This window comes from Stegostoma tigrinum, chromosome 3, assembly GCF_030684315.1.
Source record: "Stegostoma tigrinum isolate sSteTig4 chromosome 3, sSteTig4.hap1, whole genome shotgun sequence".
Taxonomy (NCBI): Eukaryota; Metazoa; Chordata; class Chondrichthyes; order Orectolobiformes; family Stegostomatidae; genus Stegostoma; species Stegostoma tigrinum.
Genome location: NC_081356.1, coordinates 100,953,835 through 100,963,741, shown reverse-complemented (window position 1 = coordinate 100,963,741; position 9,907 = coordinate 100,953,835). Strand labels below are relative to the sequence as shown.

General features: G+C 43.5%; 1 protein-coding gene across 1 annotated transcript in view; it reads right to left on the bottom strand.

Moving 5' to 3' along the window:
- Positions 1-7,172, bottom strand: part of ankrd34bb (ankyrin repeat domain 34Bb) — a 21,600-nt gene extending 14,428 nt beyond the window's left edge. The window contains exon 1 of the mRNA XM_048526804.1: positions 6,819-7,172. The gene's annotated coding sequence lies outside the window, so the exon portion shown is untranslated. The remainder of the gene's footprint in view (positions 1-6,818) is intronic.
- Positions 7,173-9,907: the final 2,735 nt, after the last annotated feature.

The window sequence follows — 9,907 nt, the reverse complement described above, 5'->3', positions numbered from 1 at the left end:
AAGCCCACCGACTCTCACAGCTACCTAGAATACACCTCCCACCGACTCTCACAGCTACCTAGAATACACCTCCTCCCACCCCGCGTCCTGCAACAATGCCATCCCCTAGTCCCAATTCCTCCACCTCTGCTGCACCTGCTCCCAGGATTAGGCATTCCACTCCCATACATGTCAGATGTCCTCGTTTTTCAAGGACCGCAACGTTCCACCCCCTCAGTGGTCGAGAACGCCCTCGACCGTGTCTCTTGCATTTCCTGCAACTCATCCCTCACACCCACCCCCCACAATAAAAACCAAAACAGAATCCCCCTCATCCTCATGTACCATCCCACCAACCTCCAGATCCAACGCATCATCCTCCTACACTTCCGCCATCTGCAATCTGACCCCACCACCAAAGACGTTTTCCATCCCCACCCTTATCTGCTTTCCAGAGGGACAACTCTCTCTGTAACTCCCCTGTCCGCTCCACATTCCTCTCCAGCCCTACCACACTCGACACTTTCCCCTGCAACCGCAGGAAGTGCTACACCTGCCACTACACCTCACCCCCATCCCAGGCCCCAAGAATACTTTCCACATCAAACAGATCTGCTAATGTGGTATACTGCATCCACTGTTCCCACTGTAGTCTCCTCTCCATCGGGGAAACCAAGCGGAGGCTTGGGGATTGCGTTGTAGAACACCCATGCTCAGTTCGCTATAAACAACTGCATCGCCCAGTCGCAAACCATTTCAAACACTCCCTCCCATTCCGTAGACAACATGTCCATCCTGGGCCTCCTGCAGTGCTACAACGATCCCACCCGAAGGTTGCAGGAACAGCAACTCATATTCTGCTTGGGAACCCTGCAGCCCAATGGTATCAATGTGGACTTCGCAAGCTTCAAAATCTCCCCTCCCCCTACTGCAACCCAAAACCAGCCCAGTTGTCCCCGCCTCCCTAACTTGTCTTTCCTCCCACCTGTCCCCTCCTCCCACCTCAAGCAGCACCCCCATCTCCTACCTACTCACCTCATTCCGCCTTCTTGACCTGTCCGTCCTCCCTGGACTGACCTATCTCCTCCCTACCTCCCCACCTACACTCACCTTACTGGCTCCATCCCCGCCTCTTTGACCGGTCTGTTTCCTCTCCACCTATCGTCTCTTCTATGCATCTTCTATCTGCCTCCCCCTCTCTCCCTACTTATTTCAGAACCCCCTTCCCCTCCCCCATTTCTGAAGAAGGGTCTGGGCCTGAAATGTCAGCTTTCCTGCTCCTATGATGCTGGTGCCCTGCTGTGTTCATCTAGCTCTACACCTGTTATCGCAACATCTTTCACAAGTCCAGTGATGTTACAACTACATCACACTAGTCTGGCGACATTACTACTACATCTCACTAGTCCAGTGATATTACAATGTCTAACCAGTCCAGTGAACATTACAATTATATTTCTCTAATCCAGTGACACTATGACCACATCTGAAACAGCCAACCTTACTTGTTCTAGCCTACACGTGACTCCAGATCCACAGCAACATTGTCTCTTAACTGCCCTCTGACAACTAGAGATGGGCATTAAATGACAGTTTAGCCAGCAATGCCCACATCACATGGTAAATTAAGAAAAAGACAACTACATCTCACTCGTTTGGTGATGTTACCACTTTGTCACCAGCTTGGGCCAAGAGGGGATTAAACTTATTCTCTCCTCAAAAAGCTTGGGGAATTTTACACATGTAGTGGCATTTTTGAAGGCCAAGTCAAAATAACTGTGCCTGCTCTGGTTCACATAAATGTAAAAGAAAACACATGTACAATTTTTTTTTCTGTTTTTTATTTACATTGTTGTAGAATTGGAGAAACTAGCTGGGGTCTATAAGGAGCAGGTACCTTTGTTGCATGTTTAATGTAGGCTAAAACTGTGTTTAGAGCCGCAAGAGATATTTACAAATAGTCAGGACCAATGAAGTATGGGCCATTCCGGGAATGCAGATCAGGCAGACGACATGGCTTCCATAAAGTGGTATGTATTGTGCCCATCTTGGCTGCAATGAATACCATTTTCTCATCCAGTATTGGATAAAATAGGATTGAGCTGGACCATGGAGCAGCTTTGCCTATCCTAGCATCTTATGATCTAGTTTGAATAAACTGAAGGTGCTATACTTCTGCACAAGAAAACTATCAGAACTGCTTTGGATGACTATCACTGCTGTGCAGAATGATGCACCTGTAGTAAGGTATCACCTGAGCAACAACTGAGTATATATCCTTTCTGTTCACATGAGCTGTATGTAAACAGTGGCATCCTGGGCTTATTATACAAAGGCCTGGGCTAATGTTCCAGGGGCATGGGTTTAAATCCCACCATGACTGCTAGCAGAATTTAAATTGAATGAATCGATGTGGAATATCATATTGGTATCAGTAAAGGTGACTGTTAAAGCTATCATCTAGTAATGTAAAAGAAATCTGATTTACATATGCCCTCTAAGAAAAGGAGTCTGCCGATCTCTCTTGGTCTGGCCTGTATGTTATTTCAGACCTATGGCAATGTGTTTGGTTGACTCTTAAATGGCCCCTCAGGCAAAGGGAAATTAGGAATGGGCAACAAATGCTAGCCTAGCCAATGATACCTACATCACATGAAGTAACGAAGATATTGAAGACTCTTGACACCCACATGAATGCCAGTAAAACCAATGAATGCATGAAGCAAAATGCATCAAGATACAATTGAAAATAACTTTTGAAACTCTCAGGTCTGTTTTCAAAATTGAATTGATTAGATCAGGTCCCAGGATTCCCAATGCTTCCATTCTCTAAGACAAGGTGCGTATTGTAAAACACAGCATTGAATTTTATTATAATAATGCATTAAAATGTGTCTTTCACGTCACAGCATGGTCTTTTTTTCACCTCTCATGCTTTCAGGCTATTCAGGATAACAGACAGGGTTGATTAGGAGAAACTTCCATTCATTGAGGAATCTTGACTAAGAGGCATAGTTAAAAAAAAAGAGTCAATGTTTTCAGAAGTGATATCAGGAAACACTTGTTGGTACAAAGGGTAGAAGTTTTGGAACTTCATACCCCAAATGAAAATAAATACTCAATTTATTTATTTTATTAGTAGATTTTTGTAATTCAGAGGCTATAAAAGATATGGAAAGTAAAAACCGGAAAGAACTGCAGATTCTGGAAATCAGAAACAGAAACAGAAATTGCAGGAAAATCTCAGCAGATACGGCAGCATGCATGGAGAGAAATCAGAATTAACATTTCGGGTCCAGTGACCCTTCTTGTTCCTTTATAACTTCTACACGCTAGTGGGTAAATCTTAATACTGGAAAGTTGCAGATTAAATGGAAATAATTTAGCCAAGCAACGTTAGTGGTTAATTGCATTTATTTGATTTGTTCTGTCATGGGAAATCTTGTTCATTACAGCCTAGTGTTTACAACCATTGGAAATAATTGAGTTGGGATTTCATCAGGCAATTTACAAGTCACAGGAGTAAATTCCCAACGGGAATAAGAGGGGGCTTGTAAGATTACATCAAAAAATTAGGAGGAAGTGAGCTCACAGTAATTTCTTTCACTATTATCATTTATTATCCTTTCCAACGTAGAATTTTCAGAACAGAAAAAGGCCTTCAGTAAATAGAAAAAGCTAATGTATATGTTCCACATAATTCTCATCTCACTCTGTTTCATGCCACATTGTCAAAAGAAACTTCTATTCCTATATGCCTCATGTACTTATTTGTCCGGAATTCCTGATTAAATTTATTAGTCACTAACTTATATTTATGGTCTAGTTTTTAATTTCAAATTCGCACAAGTGGAAACAGCTCTATGTGTAGCCAATAAACTCCTCGATAGTGTCCGAGATGTCTATCTGGTCGCATCTTAGTGTTTCTTCTTTTTACTTGAGAAAAGCACTCCATTGTGTTCAGTCTTTCCCAGTAGTTATACCCACTCAAATCTGGCAACATTCGTGTAAATGTTTGTGTATTTTCCAACTAATGCTTTAATATCCTTTTTGTAATGCAGACTCCTCAACTGTGTATAGTGCTGTAAGTGTGGTTTAACCAATATTTTACATAAGTTTCAACTAACTTCTCTGCATTTAAAAACTGCCCCTCTAGTACTGAAGCTCACAGCATTGTTTGTAGTTCTTTACGACTTTATTAATATATTATTACTTTTAATGATTTGTGAATTCATAACCCTGAAACTATGTGTATCATCACATCATTATACACTTATTTTCTAAGGAGTGTGTGACCACCTTAGTCCTCTTGCGAAAATTTAAAACCTCACACTTACCTAAATTGAAAGTAATAACTATTTGCCCTCACATTATCTAAGCTTGTTAATTTCTTCTTGTATTTTGTCACAGTCTTCCACAGTACAAACTACACCCATCATTTTGGTGTTGAAATACTCTACAGTGGAAGGTATTCTGTACGAAGTCATTCTAAGCAGAGACTCCTTGACACCAGCTTCATCAGAGCCAGCTCTTAGACTGAACGGAACCTCTGACATTCTTGTTTTTATTTGTCAGCTAGGGCTCCCTGTTTAGACCAAGGCAACTATTTGCCCTCACATTATGTGAGCTAGTTAATTCCTTCTTGTATTTTGTCACAGTCTTCCACAGTACAAACTACACCCATCATTTTGGTGTTGAAATAGTCTACAGAGGAAGGTATTCTGTTACTAAGTCACTCTAAGTGAAGACTCCTTGACACCAGCTTCATCAGAGCCAGCTCTTAGACTGAACGGGCCTAACCTGAAGAAGTTACCCTCCTCCCTCCGGACCAACCTCAGGGAATCTCTCTCCCATTGCAACTCTCTTGTCTCCACCTATCTTCTTTACTCTCCATCTTCGGTCCGCCTCCCCCTCTCTCCCTATTCATTCCAGTTCCCTCTCCCCATCCCCCTCTCTGATGAAGGGTCTAGGCCCGAAACGTCAGCTTTTGTGCTCCTGAGATGCTGCTTGGCCTGCTGTGTTCATCCAGCCTCACATTTTATTATCTTGGAACCTCTGACACTCCTGTTTTTATCTGTCAGCCAGGGCTCCCTGTTTAGACCAGATTAACAGCCCAGTCAGGGAACTCATATTCTATGAGGTCCACCTGGCTGACCTTGTTGCAATCCCTATTGGTGTCAGCAACAATATTTTACATCCAAATCCCAAGTGCAAATCACTTATGAAATTGGTAAACAACAGGAGCCCCAGCACTGGTCCCTATGTCACACTACATCTAATCTCTGCCAGTCTGAGCAATTGCTTAAAACTGTTCTTTGTTTACAGTTTTGTATCTGGTTTGCTGTCCACGTTAACACTTGTCCCTAACTCCAAATGATCTGAACTTCCTCGTGAGTTTGCTATGTGATATCTCATTAAAATCTTTTGAAATTCCATACATCTTGTATTCACTGCTGTCCCCTTCTCAATTCTTTCCATCACTTCTTCAAAGAATTTAATAAGGCTGTCAGACCATGGCTTTCCCTTTGAAATCTGTTTTAACCATTCTTTATTGTGTTAGCAGTGCTGAATGTTTTTTAATTATATTTTTGTAGTCCTCTAGCACTGTTTCCATCTCCATTTATACGCTAATGTTTTGCTATTTTCCACTTTGAATTATTTCTTGTTTCTTCCTCTTCAGGCACAAAGGAACAGAAATAATTCATTTAATTTCCTATTTATCCTTGTTTAAAATAGCAAATGCTACCTGAGTACCATTATTTCCCTTTTGAAATATTTCAATTAACATTCTATCAATAGCTTGCAGGGCAGTGAGTTATATGCTCTTGCACTCTTTTCCGTGAAGAATATTATCCTGGATTCACCATTAACTAATTTAATTCAAACTACAAGTCATTTTACAAGATTTCAACTTATTCAAAACTTAACCACTTCCTCAAAGTCAGCATCAGGCTCATTGTCACCAACTTTATCTTATAATTCATTCATAATTTTCCACTAAGTTAATACTTCAGTATATCTTGGTCAAGAAGAAATGTAAATGCAAGCCTAGATTCTGTGGCATAGCAAATTACTACAGTGGCCACCTGTTAATATTAACTTTGCATAAATTAGAATTTACAATAAAAGATGTTAGACTTCTTTGTTCATATGACTAGGTACTATCAAATGAAATGCACTCCCTAAGTTAAAGCTTTTGGTATCTTGGAAGGAATGAGATCGTTTCTCAGATGAAAAAGAAAGCTATAACATGCAGTAAGATAAAACACTAAAACATTCAGCTTGTTCAGTGTAAGGCTGGATTTAAATTCAAAAATCAAGGGTGTATTTACAGCAGATAAACCCAAACCAGTAACCGATCTGTAAACTTAAAGAAAAACTCTTACTCTGAGAATTTGCCAGAAATTGACGGAAATTTTTTGCAGAAATTTCTAATAGAGGCTAGTCCATTATAATGCACAAAAAACCCCAGACTTACGGAACGCAACTTAGTCCAATGTGACAATGCAGCAATGAAACATATTTAATTCAAGAAAATACAATTAATGCTGCTTAAATAGTACCTCCAACCTATTCCAGCAATGGGAGTATCAAGTAGAATTCTGCATCTAACACTTCAAATGCTGGAAATGTTGTCTGATTTAGTTGTAAACAGATCTGAACTGGCTGAACAATCATTTTAACCACCAATAGCAAACAAAGCCGGAATCAAAACAGAACAGCAGACAGAAGATAGACGACAACTACCAGTAATACAGATATTACGGGAGCAATTGTAATTTTTAGATGAAGGCTTCAAAAGGCAGGCGCCAAGTCTTTATATTAAGCAGAATTCTTACCCAGTACAATGTTTCTGCATATGGTCCAGGATACCAATTTAGGAGGAAATATGACAATCTTCAGCACATTGTCAACGCTTATGCACTCCACTGCAGTGTTTACATTGAAGAATCCGACAACATATGAGGAGTCTGTACTTGCTAATATAAAATCTTCACTGATCTCTCTTCAAAATCCCCAGCAAACATTGAGTGACCTGCTCGTTAGAGTTTATATTTACTCCCATTCTTGAACGCTAAACATTTCTGAACTGACGGATACAGCAGCGCGAATATTAGCAAAGTAAAAAGAAAATCACTCCCAGGATTATCATAGTACCTGACAGCCTCAAAACGGGACTTTATGACACATTTGATCTGATGAAAGTCTGTAATGCTGATGTTCTGACGGACAAATTCAGCAGCCAGTTATAAGGACGTGTCTGGGCAGGGGGGGAGGGCGTTACAGAACAAATAACAGCGTCTCCTCTGCCGAGCACCGACGGTACTGCAACAGGAAGCACGAGAGGGCGAGCAGAGGAGTCTGCTGGCCGTAAGATTTTTCTGCACTTCGGTGTATACATATACATTAAAAAATCTCTTTGAATGGCAAGTACTAACAATTGAGAGGGAGTGCGCCAATACAGGACTCTCGGGTCATGTACCTAACATGATTTCACAAAATATAGGTGTAATTACTATGATTTTGATTAACTTGAGGACTGCATAGTTTCTCACTGTTAGCTGGATCACTGCGGGTTTGTTTTGCACACTGATTAACAAAGGGGCACCGGGAGTAAGGACGCTGTTGAATTTGTATCCAGCTGGTAAAATGATAGGAAAGGTGGATAGCCGCTAACAAGCAACAATTCAAAAACAAAAAAAAACACAATTCACAACCAGGCACTTAACGTGCGGGATAACAAGGTGTGGAGCTGGATGAACACAGCAGGCCAAGCAGCATCAGAGGACCTGGAAAGCTGACGTTTCTGGCCTCGACCCTTCTTGTCCTTGTTATCTCAGATTCTCCGGCATCTGCAGTTCCTACTACCAATTAACGTGCGGGTATCCTCATTCCTGTTGTCTCCATCCCAATTTAAAACAAACGGGCTAAAAGTAACTAAAGGTCGCAATTTTATTACTTTCACTTTCCAGGCGCGCGGAAGGAAATTCTGCAGCTCCAATGTTCACAGGACGCACTAAATCATGTTTCCCCCCCTTTGTACATTCACAGGATGAGGGTGTCCCTGGCGAGGCAGCATTTATTGCCCCAGAGGCCAGTTCAGAGTCAACCACATTGCTGTGGGTCTCATGTACACCAGACCAGGTAAGGATGGCAGTTTCCTTCCCTAAAGGACATTAGTGAACCAGCTGGGTTTTTTCGACAATCAACGACAGATTCATGGTCGTCATTAGATTGTTAATTCCAGATATTTATTGAATTCAAATTCCACCATCTGCCATGGTAGGATTCGAACCCACATCCCCAGAACATTATCTGGGTCTCTGGATTAACATCCAGCAGCGACATTGTACCCGGTGTGGCTTCCTCTACATTGGGGAAACCAAGCGGAGGCTTGGGGACCACTTTACAGAACACCTCTGCTCGGTTCGCAATAAACAACTGCACCTTCCAGTCGCAAACCATTTCCACTCCCCCTCCCATTCTTTAGACGACATGTCCGTCATGGGCCTCCTGCAGTGCCACAATGATGCCACCTGAAGGTTGCAGGAACAGCAACTCATATTCCGCTTGGGAACCCTGCAGCCCAATGGTATCAATGTGGACTTCACCAGCTTCAAAATCTCCCCTTACCCCACCGCATCCCAAAACCAGCCCAGTTTGTCCCCTCCCCCCACTGCACCACACAACCAGCCCAGCTAATCCCCTCTACCCACTGCATCCCAAAACCAGTCCAACCTGTCTCTGCTTCCCTAACCTGTTCTTCCTCTCACCCCAAGCCGCACCTCCAACTCCTACCTACTAACCTCATCCCACCTCCTTGACCTGTCCGTCTTCCCTGGACTGACCTATCCCCTCCCTACCTCCCCACCTATACTCTCCTCTCCACCTATCTTCTTTTTCTCTCCATCTTCAGTCCGCCTCCCCCTCTCTCCCTATTTATTCCAGAACCCTCACCCCATCCCCCTCTCTGATGAAGGGTCTAGGCCCGAAACATCAGCTTTTGTGCTCCTGAGATGCTGCTGGGCCTGCTGTGTTCATCCAGCCTCACATTTCATTATCTTGGATTCTCCAGCATCTGCAGTTCCCATTATCACAGCAATGATATCACTAGGCCAAGATAATAAAATGTGAGGCTGGATGAACACAGCAGGCCACGCAGCATCTCAGGAGCACAAAAGCTGACGTTTCGGGCCTAGACCCTTCATCAGAGAGGGGGATGGGGAGAGGGAACTGGAATAAATAGGGAGAGAGGGGGAGGCGGACCGAAGATGGAGAGAAAAGAAGATAGGTGGAGAGACTATAGGTGGGGAGGTAGGGAGGGGATAGGTCAGTCCAGGGAAGACGGACAGGTCAAGGAGGTGGGATGAGGTTAGTAGGTAGATGGGGGTGCGGCTTGGGGTGGGAGGAAGGGATGGGTGAGAGGAAGAACCGGTTAGGGAGGCAGAGACAGGTTGGACTGGTTTTGGGATGCAGTGGGTGGGGGGGAAGAGCTGGGCTGGTTGTGTGGTGCAGTGGGGGGAGGGGACGAACTGGGCTGGTTTAGGGATGCAGTAGGGGAAGGGGAGATTTTGAAACTGGTGAAGTCCACATTGATACCATTAGGCTGCAGGGTTCCCAGGCGGAATATGAGTTGCTGTTCCTGCAACCTTCGGGTGGCATCATTGTGGCACTGCAGGAGGCCCATGACGGACATGTCATCTAGAGAATGGGAGGGGGAGTGGAAATGGTTTGCGACTGGGAGGTGCAGTTGTTTGTTGCGAACTGAGCGGAGGTGTTCTGCAAAGCTGTCTCCAAGCCTCCGCTTGGTTTCCCCAATTTGGAGGAAGCCACACCGGGTACAGTGGATGCAGTATACCACATTGGCAGATGTGCAGGTGAACCTCTGCTTAATGTGGAATGTCATCTTGGGGCCTGGGATAGGGGT